Here is a 17,739-nt window from a genome sequence, read left to right as displayed (position 1 = left end):
CGTCAGTTCTATTTATTATTTCGGTTATTGCAGACACGCGGGCGGGTTTGTGTGAATTCCGCGCACTTGAGAAGACCTGCACCACATCCGCGATCCGCGCACACAGAGAGCAGATTTCTTCCGCCGAACACGTCGAATGTGTGTCATCGACCCAGCCGCAACTGCACGGGGGTCCCAAAAAAGCCTACCTAGGGGCGATTTCAGCCTTTGAGTGAAGAAGCTTGCGAACGCCAGAAGTTACGGGATACAGTTCGGGTCCGTTCATTTTTCTTCTGTTCGCCGCCGCCGTCGGTTCTCGAGCCGTGTTGGTTCCGATGGTTGTTCGGTTCCCGATTTGTGCGATTTAGTTTAGTCGGAGATATTTTACACGTTTGTTTGGAGTGCAGCAGTTGCTGGAAGAGTGCAGCAGTTCTTTTGAGTTGAAAAGTTCCAATCCGGATGTGCTTTTTGGGTGGCGGTGCGTTCTGAACGGAGTGAGTCATCATCATCCATCGCGTTCCGTGACAAAATGCGTTTCGGATTTTTTGCACCAGCTTTTGCGAGCAACCGACTTTTGGATTTGAAGTTTGATCGTTAAGAGGCCTCCAGGCTGCAGCGAGTCGAGTGCAGTGCAAGAGGGAGAGAGAGCGAATTTCTTTGTTGTTTCCCGGTTCATTTCGTGCGTTTTTTCGGTGTATCGTTCCGTGTGCTTGTGGCCCCGTTTTTCCATCTGTGTAAAAAATAGTGCCTGAAATCGATACCAACACACGAAGCAGCAGGAGAGCGCCAGGCGACGCTTGGAACCGTCAAGTGGTGCTGAAGAAGCAAACAAAAGTAGTGTTGGTCAAGAGAGGGCGCTGGCACCTTGCCGCCTTCCAGGCGCATCCATGTCCAAGTTCCGCGTGTGATCAATTCCGTGTGATTTTTGTTTCGTTTTACCACTCAGCTCGATTGTCCACAATCCTCAGAGATCCCCATCCGGTGTTAACAGCAAAAATAGTAGAGTTAAAACGCGTGTGTGAGTGCTGCAACAGAGAGAAGTGCGCCAAGATGACGACAGTGCCGCAGTGTCATCATTGCTGCTAGACGAGGCCCGCTTCGATTCGATCCAACGGCAACGACTTCCGTAAACACACGGGGCAGCCATCGCGGAGCCGACCAAGCAAGCTGTGGAACCTGTGATTAGTTGTAGTAGCCGCCGGTCTCGAACCCGCAGCCGGAGACAAAAGGTAAGAATGAACGCCTGAATTTAGACCACCCGCCGTCGTCGTCGTTGTCGCATATAGCATACCTAGTCGGGAAAGTGTGTCTCGCGTGTCGCCGTTTCGTGAGTAAATAAATTCTGCGCTTGTTTGACATGTCGCACCCCGTTCCCTTTCTCGCGTTTTGCTGTCACAGTCGGTGGTAGAAGTTTTCTGTTTGAAGAGGAAAATGGCTGGCGGGGATGGGCAGTATTTGATTATCAGTTGCGAACAGAACTTTGAGTTATTAATTTCGGGATGCATAATCTAGTGTGGTCAACTAGCTGCTGGTTTGACTGATTGTGGGACCGGAAATATGGTCTAGAGATCTAGAGATCTAGAGAGGGTGCACGAGTTCTAAGTGCATGCAATGGTTCATCACAAGTAGCGATTCAGGCGAACGCTCCCACAAGTGGGTGGTGGTGAAAAAACTAATCACATAAAATAATGGTATCTCCTCATGTCGTTAATTGAATGATCCCCGACGATGTTCGGATACATGATACAAAGAGAAAATAAAGCCAAAGTACTCGACCAGACGGAAGAAACAGTTCTCGCTTACTTTTTCAAATCGACGTAAGTAACTTTCATACGATTTGGAGAAAATTAATTAAGAAGAATCACAACCTGTCTTCTAAAACTGTATTAATATGAATCAACTTTATCATTCTTTCGCCGTGTACATCGCTTAAATTTTGCATACAACCAGCTCGCGTTTAAATAACTCGGTAGTTTGTATTATTTCCCACAAAAAACAATATGACAAAATAATAAACCGTTTCATTCAGTTACTTTCGACGTTTTTGTATCAGTGTAAAATCGACTCAAGTAGTGTTTTGTTTTGATTCGTGCTTAAGTCAAATTGAGTTGGTTTAGAGCGGAACGTGTAGAATTTTGTTTGCGAAACACATAGGATCGATAAAGTAAGTTTGTATATTTTTAATAGAATGTGTCCCAAGGATGTTGCAAAATAACAAAATTTTTGCAAATAATGTTACTGTTCATAATTTTGAATATTATCTACAACACTCTTACAAATGCAATGTCAAAAATATAACAAATTTTGTAATAAATGTGCTACAAGGAAAATAACAAGTCAAGAACCATCTTGAGCATGAGCTTGAGGTTAGCAGACTGCCTATGTATCAGGCATAAGGAAAGGCTTGATAAAAGAATGGAAGCGAAGGGAAACGGTTTATATCTGTCCGTCTCGGGTTCCAGCAAATGCTATGAACTGTGATAGATCAACTGTGATATATTAAGTGGTAGATATAAGCAAGTGAAAGATACAACTACAAAGTACGAGGAAAGGGACGGGCCTGGGATTGAACCCATGACCTTCTGATTATGAAGCAGAAGCGGTAGCCATTAGACCACCAACCCCGTCTACGTCAAGAACAAATTTTTATATACAAAATTATATTAACTTCTGTTATTTCCATTGGTCTAGGACTTTTTCTGGAGGGGGCTAGCAAATTCTTGTTTTACAGAAGTAATGTCGGTTGCATAAATCAAAATTTCACAAATTTTGTAGTTTGCATAGATGTGTATTGTGTTGTTGTTTCATATTACTGCACATCAGTATTAATTATTTGTTCGGCGCACAATGCGTTTATCGAATAATATCGCGAATCCCGTTAGGCGTGACTATATAATGGATCGCATCACCAATCAAAAAAAAAGGTAATAAACCGAGTAAAAATGTTTAAGGAATTGAATGAAAGTGGTTCTGATGGCAGCACGGATCGTTATGATGCCCATTTTATCCAAATTCCCCATTTTTATTAGTTTGTTGATATGATTTCTCACATAATATGCAGGGAAACTGTGTATGAGCTATTGAAATAACGATTTTTAGATGATAGGAATATCAAGATGTGAGTGCATGAATTGAAACTGACCGCATGGATCAGTATCAAGCTCGTTTTACCCTCATATTCCCCAATTAATCAGGTTTTTAATAGGATTTTTCATATTATAAGCAGAGAAACTGGGGGCCCAGATAGCCGTAGCGGTAAACGCGCAGCTATTCAGCATGATCATGCTGAGGGTCGTGGGTTCGAATCTCGCTGGTCGAAGATCTTTTCGTAAAGGAAATTTTCTCGATTCCCAGGGCATAGAGTATCTTCGTACCTGCCACACGATATACACATGCAAAAACGGTCAATCGGCAAAGAAAGCTCTCAGTTAATAACTGTGGAAGTGCTCATAAGTTAGTGTTCTGAGAAGCAGAGAAACTGTTCATGAACTATTGAAATAATATTTTATAGGCAATAACTGCCTGAGTATGTAAGAGCAGGTGTTGAAACTGTCCGCACGGATCATTAACAGGCCCATTACTCCCAAGTTCCCCATTTTATCAAGGTTTTTTAATAAAAATTTTCATATTATTAACAGGGAAACCGTTTATGACCTTTTGACATAACGTTTACTTATGATCGGTACGCTGATCATAAGTACTGTGCAAAAGGATAGGAAAAAAAAAACGGTCAAGGAATGATTCCGCTACCGAAATTACTTTAGCCGTACGCAGCTGAGAAGTAGAGCTGATCGTTGAAATCAAAAGGGAGTTGTCACTTTTCCGAACGGAAAAATGTGCCGCTCAATTATTCCGCAAGTGAAAGTGACATTTCGCTCATACTGAATCAGCTGTCAACATTACTTTGGTAAAAAGGAGAAATTTTACTTGAGTGATTTACGTTTCAGGTCCGTACTTGGCTTTAGCGATAATAGTCTAGAGAAGGGAGTGCATGAATTCAAATTGCCCGCTTGAGTTGGTATTAAGCTCGTTTTACCCGAATTCCCTAATGTATCAGGGTTTTTGATAGGATTTCTTATATTATGTGCATGGAAACTGTTTATGAGCTGCTAAAATTACGTTTGTTAGACGATAGGAATGTAAAGATGTGAGTACATTAGTTGGACCTGACCGCACGGATAGTTATCATGCCCATTGCACCCAAAATCCTCATTGAATCAGGTTATTCATATGATTTATCATATTTTATTCAGGGAAACCGTTTATTATCTATTGACATAATGTTTTCTAAGCGATAATTGTCTGGAGAAGGAAGTGCATAAATTAAAACTAACCACATGGGTTCTCATGTTCTATTCAGGGAAGCTGGCTATAAAACAACAAGGGGTGATTAGATTTTGACATTTATTGCCTGTTTTTTTATGGCTGATGGTTTTTTATGGTGATCTGATTAAATTGTTAAAAAAATTCACCACATTTGCTATGAATTATTTTTCAACTATTCGTAGTCTTAGACTATTTCAAGAATTTAATGTCTTTTCTTGCAAATTTTAATAATCTGAAAAATGATTATGGAAGGGACAATGCCGATAATTGTCATAAAAAATCGACGGTAATAAATATATAACTTGCTATCTATAATGTTGGCCCGATCTTATTCTCTACACCTTTTAGAATCTTTTCACAATCGCCGTAATGTTGAACAGAGATTAACGGTTTGCCTTCCAGCCAAAGGTATCTTTAAAATACTAATCAGTAGGTTGATGGTTTGGTAAATGTTTGAGCATATAGTGACTTCAATTTGCACCTCAGGTTACTATTGATTCCTGATCCTTGTAGAGCTAAAATGTATAGAGAATAAAATAAATATAAAATTCCCTACTTTGATTTTGTAAAACCACAATTGAAAAATTCTGACATTGAATTGTAAACAACAAAAATTTTCTTCATCACAAAGCTTGCTTCGATTAAACACCATCAAAGCTATGGACCTATGCACGGGTTCACTATTTGACATTTGAGCGGTGCCGTGTTATTTACGTGACCATGGAAACTAGTGAATTCGGCACCGCTCAAACGTCAAATTAGTGAACTCGTGCATCGATCCATAGTGTTGGCAAGCTATGTCAAAAGGGGGTGATTCTAAATTTATGGCAAGCTAGCGTAAAAAGCTGGATACAAGAACGCTCTCTAAGCGATAACAGTATGTAGAAGTGAATTTATCATGCTCTTTTCATCCAAATTCCTCATTTTATCAGGCTTTGGTAATATTTCTCATATCATGAGCAAGAAAATTTATTATGAATGTTTTGTAGGCAATAATTGTGTGCTGGAATTATTGTACGTTCGTTAGATAATGCAGTTCACCGAAAATGTATTTTTATCGGTACCCATGCAAGGTACCTTTCTTCGGAAGCAGGGCGCATTGGAGCGCATGCGGATGCGAATCGAATACACCACTTCTATCTTGCTTAGATTTTGAGAAAAATCCAACTTCGGCGAGGAACCGGTTCAAACTTTTTACCGCGCCGACAATAAAAGTTGACATAATGGTTGTGATCATGCTCATTTCACCCAAATTATCCATATTTATCTGAACCTTAATTGGACTTCTTTTATTATATGCAAAGAAACCTTTAATAAGTTAAGGTAACATTATCTGAGAAACAACGGTAAAAAAGTGAGTGCTGTAATTTAAACTGAGCGATCGGATTCTTGAAATGCTGATTTTACCCTAAATTTCTATTTTAATCACAATTGTAAAATATTTCTCGTGCTTTGTAATGAAAACATATTATGAGCTATTGAAATAATGATTCCTAAGTGACAAGAGCTTAAGCAAATAAATACTGGTTTAAGAATTGATCGCATGGATCGTTGTCATACTTATTTTACGAAAATTCTTTTTTTAAAGGACTTCTGTTATCACATATCCAACTTTTTACGCTAGCTTGCTATAAACATTGAATCACCCCTTTTTGACGTATCCTGTCCACACTATAATATTTTTATGGTTTAATCGAAGCAAACCTTGCGATTTTGAAAAATTGTCATGTTTATGCAAAATAATGTCAAAAAATGGATCCTTGATTGAGGTAACGAAAATCTGATAAATTGATTCCTGATTCCATGTTTTTACCATTTTAGGGAGTAGGCAGTTACCAAATGGACTGATTCCTGCTAATTCTCAATAATAACTGTGTTCGGATAAACGGGAATGAACGGTGCGGAGGTGAATCCCCCGACAGATTGTTAACAAAACGAACGCAAGGAGATAGACGTTTTTATACCCACTTAAAGTCCGAACAAACTGAACTATGTGAACGAGTGTTGGGAACTATACGAAGATTTTGATGCCAAAAAAGCTTTAAAGATTGAATTCTTATGGTTTTGTTTAAGTTTTTCCTGCAAGACCGAGCTTGGACGACCCTTGACTGAATTTTTAGAGTTTAGGGGATATTCTCGCTTGACGAATAGCTCGAATCTTGGCTTGTACGGATCCAGGTCATTTGGATTTAAAGGTGCACATTTCGATACATTTTAAGCACACCTCCAACTTGGGTCATGTTTTCCGGATCCAATAAATGACTGTCCCCCGTGTATGATAGACTTATAATTTCAACAAGCTTATTCCCTGGCAATGGTTTAAGCAAAGAACTGCATGTTTGAACGATATAAAACGTGCCTAGGGTCAATATTCAACATCTCAGACCACCACTTGCAGAAATTTGAAAACTTGCATGTTTAATTTCCCTATTTTCTCTATAAAATTTACGGAAGGTTATCAAATAGTATTCAAAATTCTTTATCTCTAATTAGGCCAAAAATGCTTTCCTGGTGTTGATTCCTAAAATGAAAAGATTGAAGTTTGTATTTATAAAAATATAAATATTATAAATTTTGCACCCTATCGGATGCGACGATTTGTAATCGTCGCCGGTGAAACCGTCGCCAGCCAACCAACTGCTTTGAATTAGACGTTTCACCAGTCTTACCAACACAATGACAAATCACCTCCTTTGATTTATTTTCGGGCATTTTAAGTTTCACCAGTCTTGCCAACACAAAGGCAAATCACCTCCTTTGATTGGTTTGCTGGCGATGATTTTTTTCAGTCTGTTCTAAAATCGGTGGCGCGTTTTTTTTTAATGAAACAGACAATATTGCAATACAAAACAAACGCAGATGCAGAGCAAGTCCTGTGAAAATTTTTGACATGAGCTTTTGTACGTGCCATAAATTCTTTTGTTCTTTTGACTTTTACTGTGCGCCGTGTGTTGGTGCTGTCTCGTTCTCGGGCGCACAGTAAAAGTCAAACGTTTTAAAGCATGCATAGGCTCATTGCAATCAACAACCATAGGGCATGTAGGCCATGCTAAGACTAAACTATAAAATCGGTGAGCAAGAAATGTCAAAGTCGGATCACCCCCCGCACTTTTATAGCTAGCGCAAAAAGCTGATAATGAGCAACTGAAATAACGATATCTACGTCACAACAGTCAAAGAAAGTGAGTGCAGGAATTTAAACTGACGGCACGGATGGGTATTATACTCACATTATTCAAATTCCTCATATGATCAGGCTTCTACAAGGTCTGCTAATATTCACACTTATATAAACAGTTGAAATGACGTTTTCTAAAAAAACAACAGTTCTTGGAGATACTGCTGGAAGTGAAATTGATTGGTTAATTTATCCATACATATATCATTGATTATTTTTTATAAAAAATAAGATATTGCTGTTGTAATTTGAGCTATTCAAATTATCTAGGCGATAATAGTCTAAGCCAGTAAGTTCAGTAATTATAACTGACCGCTCAGTTCGTTATCATGCCTATTATTCCTATATTCTCCATTTTAATTTGGTTTTATGGAAATAAAAAGCATAATAACGAACCTTGCGATCAGTTTCTATTCCTACACTCATTTGCTTAGGTTCTTGACACTTTGGAAATCGTTATTTCAATAGCTCATAATAAGTTTACTTGGACATAGCACGAGAGAAACTTTACAATTATGATTAAAATAGAAAATTTCAACAATTTGTTCGCTTTTTTACTGGTGTTGCTTAGATAACGTTACCTAAATAATTCATTACAGGTTTTTTTTTTTATATAATAAAAAAAGTCCAATCAAGGATCAGAATATGCTCATTTGGGAAAAATGAGCACGACCACAACGCTTGTGATAACTTTTAGTTCCAGCACTCATTTCCTTCGACTATAATTGCCTATAAGACGTTCTTAATTAATATTCTTGCTCAGTGCGCATCGTACCTTCGTGCTGTGCGTACACGAATTATCTCTGCTCTTGGAAGTTTTCTTAAAAACTACCTAAAGCAATAAAACAGTACTTTTCAGTGCTACACAAACGGTACTTTTCAGTGCTAAAATTAAAAACGGTACTTTTCAGTGCTACTTAAACAGTACTTTTCAGTACTATTTTTTCTACTATTGATCCCTTTACGATCCTTGTTTGGACCCGTGCCTTCGATTTTTCGTTGGACCCGTTGGCGAAAGCTAGCGGTGGTAATCCTTCTTGGACACCGTCTAGGGAAAAAACCTCTCGAAGGTCACGTCTTTCTCGCTTATTAACTAAACATGGTATCAACAACTAACAAAAGGAAGGGTGAATCTCTGAATTCACTACTTCCTTCCAAAAAAGTGGGTTTTAAAACTGTCACTACACGTGGCAAGAATGGAAGAAAGGACGCTTCCCTGGAATGCGAAGTTTCTTCCAAGGGTGAAATGAATAATTGTATTGAAATGAGCAATCAGTTCGATGCTCTAGACAAATTTTCCGAACACCAAATCGAAGCAGCCTCTAGCCCAGGCTCTTTGATTCAAGTGAGGAAGCAAAGAGTGCCGCCTATCGTGGTCAGTTGTTCCGAATTTGGTGGATTTAGGCAGGAGATCTTGAACTCCATTAGGGGAATCAAGGTTTCCTTCCAAATCGCAAAGAAAGGAGACTGTCGCGTTTTGCCGGAAACTCTTAAAGATCGCGAACTTCTTCTCAGATATCTTGAAGAGAAGAAGCACAAATTTTTTACTTATGACGACAAAACTGAACGTTTGTTCAAAGTCGTATTGAAAGGTCTCTCAAGTGACTATAAGTCACCTGAAGAGATCAAAAATGGAATAAATGATTTACTTGGATTTTCACCAGTCCAAGTAATCATTATGAAAAAGAGAACCCAATCTGGCATTGTTCGGAAAGGGCTTTCTCAAGAATATTATTTAGTTCACTTTAACAAAAAAGAACTAAATAATATTAAAGCTTTAGAAAAAGCTAAACTTATGTTCGATGTCCGTGTGACGTGGGAACATTTCCAGAAACCTGGAGGAAATTACCAGAACCCCACTCAGTGCCGTCGGTGCCAAAAGTGGGGTCATGGTACAAAAAATTGTCGCATGGATGCTAAATGCATGATTTGCGGAGGTTCTTCTCACGCTAAGGACGACTGTCCTGTGAAAGAAGATACCAGAAAATTTCAATGCGCCAATTGCAAGGGCCCTCACAAAGCTAACTTTTGGGAATGCATTTCACGCAAAAGAGTCGTTGAGGCTCGTGCCAAGCAGATGAAGGATAATATCCGTTACGATAACGGTCGTTTCCGGAATTTGCCTGGTAGAGTATCGAACAATGCTCATTTTTCAGTTAACGATCGCTTGATCATGAATCATACCCATCAGGAAGATCATAATCATGCTCAGTCACAAACTAATTTTAATCCGTCGGGTAGCCGTTCGAATCTTTCAATTTCGAATGTATCTACCCACGGTAAATCCTTTGCCGATATCGTAGCAGGTAATTTGAACTCTTCCCCTGTTCGTTCCATGAGTACCCATTCTACTTGTTTCAAATCAAATGGAAAAAACCCTACCGCCACAGGTAACTCCTACCCCGCTTCTTCGTCTACCGAAAATTCCAATGGGAAATCATCAGATGATATGTCTGCCTCTGATTTTAATTTTCTAACTGAACAATTGAATCTAATGATTGATGCAATGTTCAAAGCCACCACTATGACTGAAGCAGTCCAAGTAGGTGTAAAATTTACAAATAAAATTGTTATTGGATTACGTTTTTCTAATGGATCCAAATAATAATTTAAATATTTTAAATTGGAATGCTCGTTCTCTGAATGGTAAAGAGGACGAGCTGTTTAATTTTCTTACAGCTAATAAAGTGCATATAGCAGTTATTACCGAAACGTATTTAAAACCTGGATCCAAATTTAAAAAAGATCCTAACTTTTTTGTTTATCGTAATGATCGACTTGATGGGGCATGTGGGGGAGTTGCAATCATCATTCATAGGCGTATAAAACATCAACTGTTTTCGTCATTTGAAACTAAAGTTTTTGAAACTTTAGGTGTTTCTGTTGAAACACAGTTTGGTAAATATACTTTCATAGCTGCCTATTTGCCTTTTCAATGCTCTGGACAGCAAGTTAATTGGCTTCAAACTGACTTGCGAAAATTGACTCGCAATAAGTCGAAATTTTTTGTCATCGGTGACTTTAATGCCAAACATCGGTCATGGAATAATTCTCAAAGTAATTCCAACGGCAGAATTTTATTTGATGAATGCTCTTCAGGATATTTCTCAATTCAATACCCTGATAGCCCTACATGTTTTTCCTCTTCTAGAAATCCATCTACGATTGACTTGGTCTTAACCGACTCTAGTCATCTTTGTAGCCAATTAGTTACTCATGCTGATTTTGATTCTGATCATGTCCCTGTTACATTTCAAATATCGCATGAAGCGATTCTCAATCCTATCAGCTCCACTTTCAATTATTTACGAGCCGACTGGAATATATATGAAACGTATGTTGACTCTAATCTTGATGTTAACATTTCTTTAGAAACTAAAATTGATATTGACAATGCTCTTGAAACTTTAACAAATTCCATTGTTGAAGCCAGGAACATTGCAATTCCAAAATGTGAAGTAAAATTTGAATCCGTGATTATAGACGATGATCTTAAACTCTTGATCCGTCTTAAAAACGTGAGGAGAAGGCAATTTAAACGCACTCGTGATCCTGCTATGAAAATTATATGGCAGGATTTGCAGAAAGAAATCAAGAAACGTTTTGCAGATTTAAGAAACAAAAATTTTGAAAATAAAATTTCTCAATTGGACCCCGGCTCTAAGCCCTTTTGGAAATTATCTAAAATCTTGAAAAAACCTCAGAAGCCTATACCGGCATTGAAAGAGGAAAACAAATTATTACTAACTAATTGCGAAAAAGCTCAAAAACTTGCTATGCAGTTTGAAAGTGCTCACAATTTTAATTTAGGACTTACTAGTCCAATTGAAAATGAAGTTGCTCAGGAGTTCGAAAATATTCTCAATCAAGAGAACGTTTTCGAAAATGCCTGGGAGACTGATTTGGAAGAAGTGAGAACTATTATTAAAAAATTCAAAAATATGAAAGCTCCTGGCGATGATGGAATTTTCTACATCCTCATCAAGAAACTTCCAGAAAGTAGCTTATCATTTTTAGTTGATATATTTAACAAATGTTTTCAATTAGCATATTTTCCTGACAAATGGAAAAATGCTAAGGTTGTTCCAATTTTAAAACCAGACAAAAATCCTGCAGAAGCTTCTAGCTATCGTCCAATCAGTTTGCTTTCCTCCATCAGTAAACTTTTTGAAAAGGTTATTTTGAACAGAATGATGGCCCACATCAACGAAAATTCAATTTTTGCAAATGAACAGTTCGGATTCCGCCATGGACATTCGACCACTCATCAACTTTTACGTGTAACAAATTTGATCCGTTCCAACAAATCTGAAGGCTACTCTACTGGTCTTGCTCTTCTAGACATAGAAAAAGCATTCGACAGTGTTTGGCATGAAGGTTTGATTGTAAAATTGAAAAATTTTAATTTTCCAACATACATTGTTAGAATAATTCAAAGTTATCTGTCAAATCGTACACTTCAGGTTAATTATCAGAACTCCAGATCTGAAAGACTTCCTGTAAGAGCTGGTGTTCCCCAAGGCAGCATCTTGGGACCAATATTATACAATATTTTCACATCTGACTTACCTGAGTTACCTCAGGGATGTCAAAAATCTTTGTTTGCGGATGACACAGGCCTCTCCGCCAAAGGACGAAGCCTGCGTGTCATCTGTAGTCGATTGCAAAAAAGTTTGGATATTTTTTCTTCATACTTGCAAAAATGGAAGATTTCTCCTAATGCTTCCAAAACTCAACTAATAATATTCCCACATAAACCAAAAGCTCTTTATTTGAAACCTTCAAGTAGACATGTTGTCACGATGAGAGGGGTTCCAATAAATTGGTCAGATGAAGTTAAGTATCTAGGACTCATGCTAGATAAGAATTTAACTTTCAAAAATCACATTGAGGGCATTCAAGCCAAATGTAACAAATATGTAAAATGTCTCTATCCCCTTATTAATAGAAAATCAAAACTTTGTCTTAAGAACAAGCTTTTGATATTCAAACAAATTTGCAGGCCAGCCATGTTGTATGCTGTACCAATATGGACTAGCTGTTGTAATACCAGGAAGAAAGCTCTGCAGAGAATTCAAAATAAAATTTTGAAAATGATTCTGAGGCTTCCTCCCTGGTATAGTACCAATGAGTTACATAGGATATCCAATGTTGAAACATTGGAACAAATGTCAAATAAAATAATCAATAATTTCAGGCAAAAATCGTTACAATCTTCTATTGCCACGATTAATGCGTTATATGATTAGGTTAAGTTAGGTTAAGTATATTAAAAACTTTTTTTTTCTCTTATAAGCAGGTGAAATCAACTCACCTGTAAAAAAATCTGAACTGCTACGGCAAATGAAATGTAATATGTTGTTAACAAAATGTTAATAAAATCTTAGATTTGTTTTACCAAATTAGGATGATAGTGTTGTCTAATAACACAGAACACCTAGATATAAGAAATAATGAATGTAATGTTTGGAATGATACTAATAAAGAAATTAAAAAAAAAAAAAAATATTCTTGCTCATGATATGAGAAAGCTTACCAAAGCCTGATAAAATGGGGAATTAGAATAAAAAGAGCATGATACCAACCCGTGCTGTCAGTTTTAATTCCTAAATTTCTTCTTTATACTGCTATCGCTGAGAGAGTGTACTTGTATAGTTATTATCAGCTTCCCTGAATATAACATGAGAAATCAAGAGACTGAATGGCGATTATGGGTAAAATGGAATGATAACGATCCAGTTGATCATTTGTAATTATTGCATTCCCTACCGCTGACATTTATAGCTTAGAAAACGTTTTTCAATAGTTCATGAACAGTTGCCATGCACATCATATCAGAAATCCTAAAGAAAGTCTGATCCTTTGGGGAATTTGGGTAAAATAATCATTATTACGATCCGTGTGGACAGTTTCAATTCATGTATGTACTTCCTCCTCTAGACTGTTATCGCTTAGAAAAAATATGTCAATAGCTAATAAACGTTTTCCCTGATATGATATGATAAATTCAATCAAAACCCTGATAAATTGGGGAATTCGGGTAAAATTAGCTTAATACCTACCCAAGCGGGCAGTTTAAATTCATGAACACCTTTCTCTAGACTATTATTGTAGAGTAAACATTATGTTAAGAGCTAATAAACGGTTTCCCTGCAAATAATGTGATAAATCTCACGAAAAACCTCATTGAATGGGGAATTTGGGTGAAATGGGCATGTTAACGATCCGTGCCGTCAGTTTCAACACCTGCTTTTACATACTCTGGTTGTTATCGCTTAGAAAATACTTTTTCAATAGTTCATGAACAGTTTCTCTGCTTATAATATGAAAAATCCTAACAAATCCTGATAAATTGGGGAATTCGGGTAAAACTAGCTTGATACTGATCCGTGTGGTCAGGTTCAATTAATGCACTACCCTCTTTAGGCTATTACCGCTTGAAAATGTTATCTCAAAAGCTAATAAACGGTTTTCTCGCGTATATGATAAATCACATGGAAAAATCTGATAAAATGGGGAATTTGGGTGAAATGTGCATGATAACGATCCGTACGGTCAGCTTTAACTCATGCGCTCACCTACTCAGACTGTTATCGCTTAAAAAATGTTATTTCAATTTCAATAACAGTTTTCGCGCATATAATGAGAGAACCTGATAACTAGGGGAATTCGTGTTAAACGAGTTTGATTCTGATCCGTGCGATTTTTTTATTTATGAGGTTTTAAACTTAATGAGCCAGTTCATTCGCATCAATTCAAATGTTTTACAATTCTTTCAATAATCCAGTTAACTGTAAATTATTTAACATTTAAATATCTGTTTTTTTATTATCGCTAAATACTATTGACACGTTCATTCGAATGCTTACCGTGGTGAATCAAAATCCGGACGGTACCAATATCCGGACACTTAGATAATATTGATTAATTTATGCATATTTGAAATGTTTTTATGTTTGGGATTTTTTCATAGCCTATACTTTAAACATTGATGATTATTATACTATAATTTTCAATCTAGTTAACATTATCAAATCTATCTATATAAATAAAAATGGAGTGGTGTTTGTATGTCACGAAATGGCTTCCGAACGGGTCAACCGATTTGAATGATTATTTTTCCGTTTTGTTCGTCAAGTGTTCCGACGTGTTTGTGTATATAAAAATCCCAGGATATTCACCGGGAAAGTCGGAAAAACGAGCGTGCACGGAACTGTCATTTTGTATGGGACGATCCATAGCGTTTTTCAACAGCCTACTTGATGGCAAGACGAAGTTTGCCGGGCCCACTAGTAATTAATAAAAATAACAACATCTTAATCGTTGCTGTCGGACGTCATTTCTTCGTGGTCCATGTTAATTGAAGATTAACAATCTTTGAACGCACAACCCAAACCAAAGGTTGAAGAAAGAGTGTGTTAAATAGTGTAGTGGAGTGTTTTGAACACAATTTAAAACAGAGTGTAAATTGTATGTGTATTTAAAGGACTATAAAGAGACTGTCCGGGATTATGGGTCAGTGTTTTTAAACCCGGACATCTTGTGGAAGAACCACTTTTTACTAGTGTAAATGATTTTTTCGATGTATAAAACAAGAGAAGACTTGAAATATATACATATAAAGTGTTGTGAGTTATAAGAAAATGGTGTAGTGTAAGATTAATTGTGTATATTTGAGATTCCAGCCACACGTTCACGAGTTCGAGCCACACGCGCTTCAGTTCAGGTAATGAAACCACTAATATTAGTTACGTGTTGTTCTCTGTGACATTATAGGGAAAAATACACGTCGAATTGATTAAAAAATATTATTTCGACGAATTTGTATGATTTTCTTGAAAATATATGCAAAAATATCAAATAAAAACACAGGTGTCCGGATTTTGATCCAAAAGTGTCCGGATTTAAAAACATCATTTGATCAGGTGTCCGGATTTAAAGACAAGACACGCTCCAATATTTCGTTGATTTACTTGTAAAAATCATGAATAATATCAAAAATTTGGTCACTTTCATGAAGATCTGCACGAGTAAAAATCAGAATCCAAAAACAAGATTATGAGTCATGATATGATTCCAGCGTGTTTTCGTCTTATGAAAATACACCATGATTTGGACTCATGATATCATGAGTCAGATTGCCGTAACGCAACACACGCGTTAGGTTTTGGTAGCTGATTGCTCGGAATCATGATTCAAATGCCAAAAATGCTGAGTCGCGCATCGTTTATGATCGACAAAATAAAAAAATGTTAAAAATAGCATACATTGAGATTCGAGCCAAGAACCTTCCGATTGTGAGCCACGTACTCTACCACTCAACCGCTTCGTCATCTTGAACTGAGAGTGATCGATACGAATGTGATGAAGCAAAGTGCGCCGCTTAGTGCAGTGCTGGAAAAGTTCGCATCACGAAGCAGCTCACGAGTGTATACCAACGCATAACAAACATCACAGACTCGGGATCTGGTTAGGTGTGAGTAAGCCCGCACCCGTCTGCTCGGGAGAACATGTCAAAAGAAGTAGCAACAAACTCGCGAGCGTTTACTCGCGAGTAACCGAGCAAGGTGTGATTTATTATGGTTTTGACAGACAAATTAATTATATAACCATCATATCGATAGTAAACTACTAGTTTGTAGTCAAAAGCCCTTGAAAACCATACATCTCGGAGGGTAAGCAGCAGTTTTTCCCAAAAGCACAATATGACTCTGAGCAGCTCCGAACACGTTCGCGAATCACTTTTTGCTTCAGTTACTCGGGAGTCGACAGATGCGAGTAAGCCAGCGCTCTGATGCTCGGGTTTTGTTTGGTTTTGTTTTTGTTCCAGTTCAGATGAAGCGTTCGCCATTTTCCATCACTGGCTTAGTGTTTTCACACTGGATGTTACGCTTATGAGGAATCATGATTATGACTCCAGGAACCATGATTTGTGATCCTGATATTATGACCTAACCAATTTATGAATTTCATGATTTGTAAATCATGGTGTGGGGATCAGATTTTTATCCGTGTGAATTGTAAAAACATGTTGAATAATAACACTTCAAGAATATTTTAACCAAACATACCTAAATCTAAGTTTGAGCGTTTCTGTCGACTTAAGCGTCCGGAATGTTTTGATCGTTAAATGGCAAGTCTCCATGCAAGCCCTGGCGGAGCCTGTGCTTGGTACTCTGTGTGTCAATTTTACCGTTGATTGAGTAGGAAAAGTGCAATCCGAATTCAGATACAGATGCGATGTTCTGCGTTCAGAAAGTTTTGTGCCAACACTTTTCTATATTCAGACGGATGTTGCTAAGATAGGGTCTTCAGAACGAGAACGATAATAAGTTCAAATTGCATGAAGAAAGTTTAATAAACACCGAAACGTTGGAAGCAAGAAAAATAATAATCGTTTGACTGATTTGATGACTGCGAAGCCGAAGAATTTCCCAGTGATCTTGAACCTCAGTCGATAGCATTCGCAACTAAAAATTGGTGAACCAACGTGCGAAGTTCGATTTTGACCAACTTCGCCGTGTCGCGAGTCACTTCGCTATAGTGCGCATCTATGCCCTCCGCCGTGCGCATTATGCGCACTATTGAAAATCGAGTTGCGACACGGCGAAGTTGGTCAAAAATCAAACTTCGCACGTTGGTTAACCCATTTTTCAACGGGAAGCAGTATACCTTTAGGGGCATTCTAGAGTGCCTATAAAGAAGAGTGACGTCATGTTCCAATTTTCTGCTCAATTGCATCGCGGATTTGTACCGAAATGACAGTTCGCCGCTGTTTCAATGTTGACATTGACGCCACTCTTATTCAAATTCATTCTGGGGCAGTTCAAAGGGTTTAGGGGGTTGGGGGGTGTTCCGAGATTTTGTACTACAATTTATTTTTAATTCTCATACAAAAAATGGGGAAAGGGAGATCGAAAAAAACGAGAATTGTCTTACGTAATTAACGGAAAGCTCCCCTTAGTTACAACATAAAACGTTCTTGTGGCTCCAGATTTTAGATAACTTGGCTCAATAAAGCATGCTAAAACTGCCACAACTTAGATTTTTCTCGACGACTGCTCCACTATGGAAAGGGAAAACGTAGCAGTATGAAAATACGCTTCTAATAGTAAATTTTCTTCGGCATGATTTCCCAAGACATATTCAGTCCATGATGATACCTAATTGCTCAACCAAGGTGAAAAACTTATTAGCCTTATATTGCTGAACACACACAGTCAGACAGACAAAGAGCCATTTGACTGACAGTGCCT

The 17,739-nt window shown here is 37.6% G+C and overlaps 1 protein-coding gene across 3 annotated transcripts in view; it reads left to right on the top strand.

Annotated features, from left to right (window-relative positions):
- LOC5575947 overlaps positions 1 to 17,739 on the top strand; it is a 547,305-nt gene continuing 529,566 nt past the window's right edge. For all 3 annotated transcript variants that reach the window (XM_021838036.1, XM_021838035.1, XM_021838034.1), the window contains exon 1: positions 1 to 1,208. The gene's annotated coding sequence lies outside the window, so the exon portion shown is untranslated. The remainder of the gene's footprint in view (positions 1,209 to 17,739) is intronic.

This window comes from Aedes aegypti, chromosome 1 (assembly GCF_002204515.2).
Source record: "Aedes aegypti strain LVP_AGWG chromosome 1, AaegL5.0 Primary Assembly, whole genome shotgun sequence".
NCBI lineage: Eukaryota > Metazoa > Arthropoda > Insecta > Diptera > Culicidae > Aedes > Aedes aegypti.
Note: the sequence above shows the minus strand (reverse complement) of the source record. Positions and strands in the feature narration are given on the sequence as shown.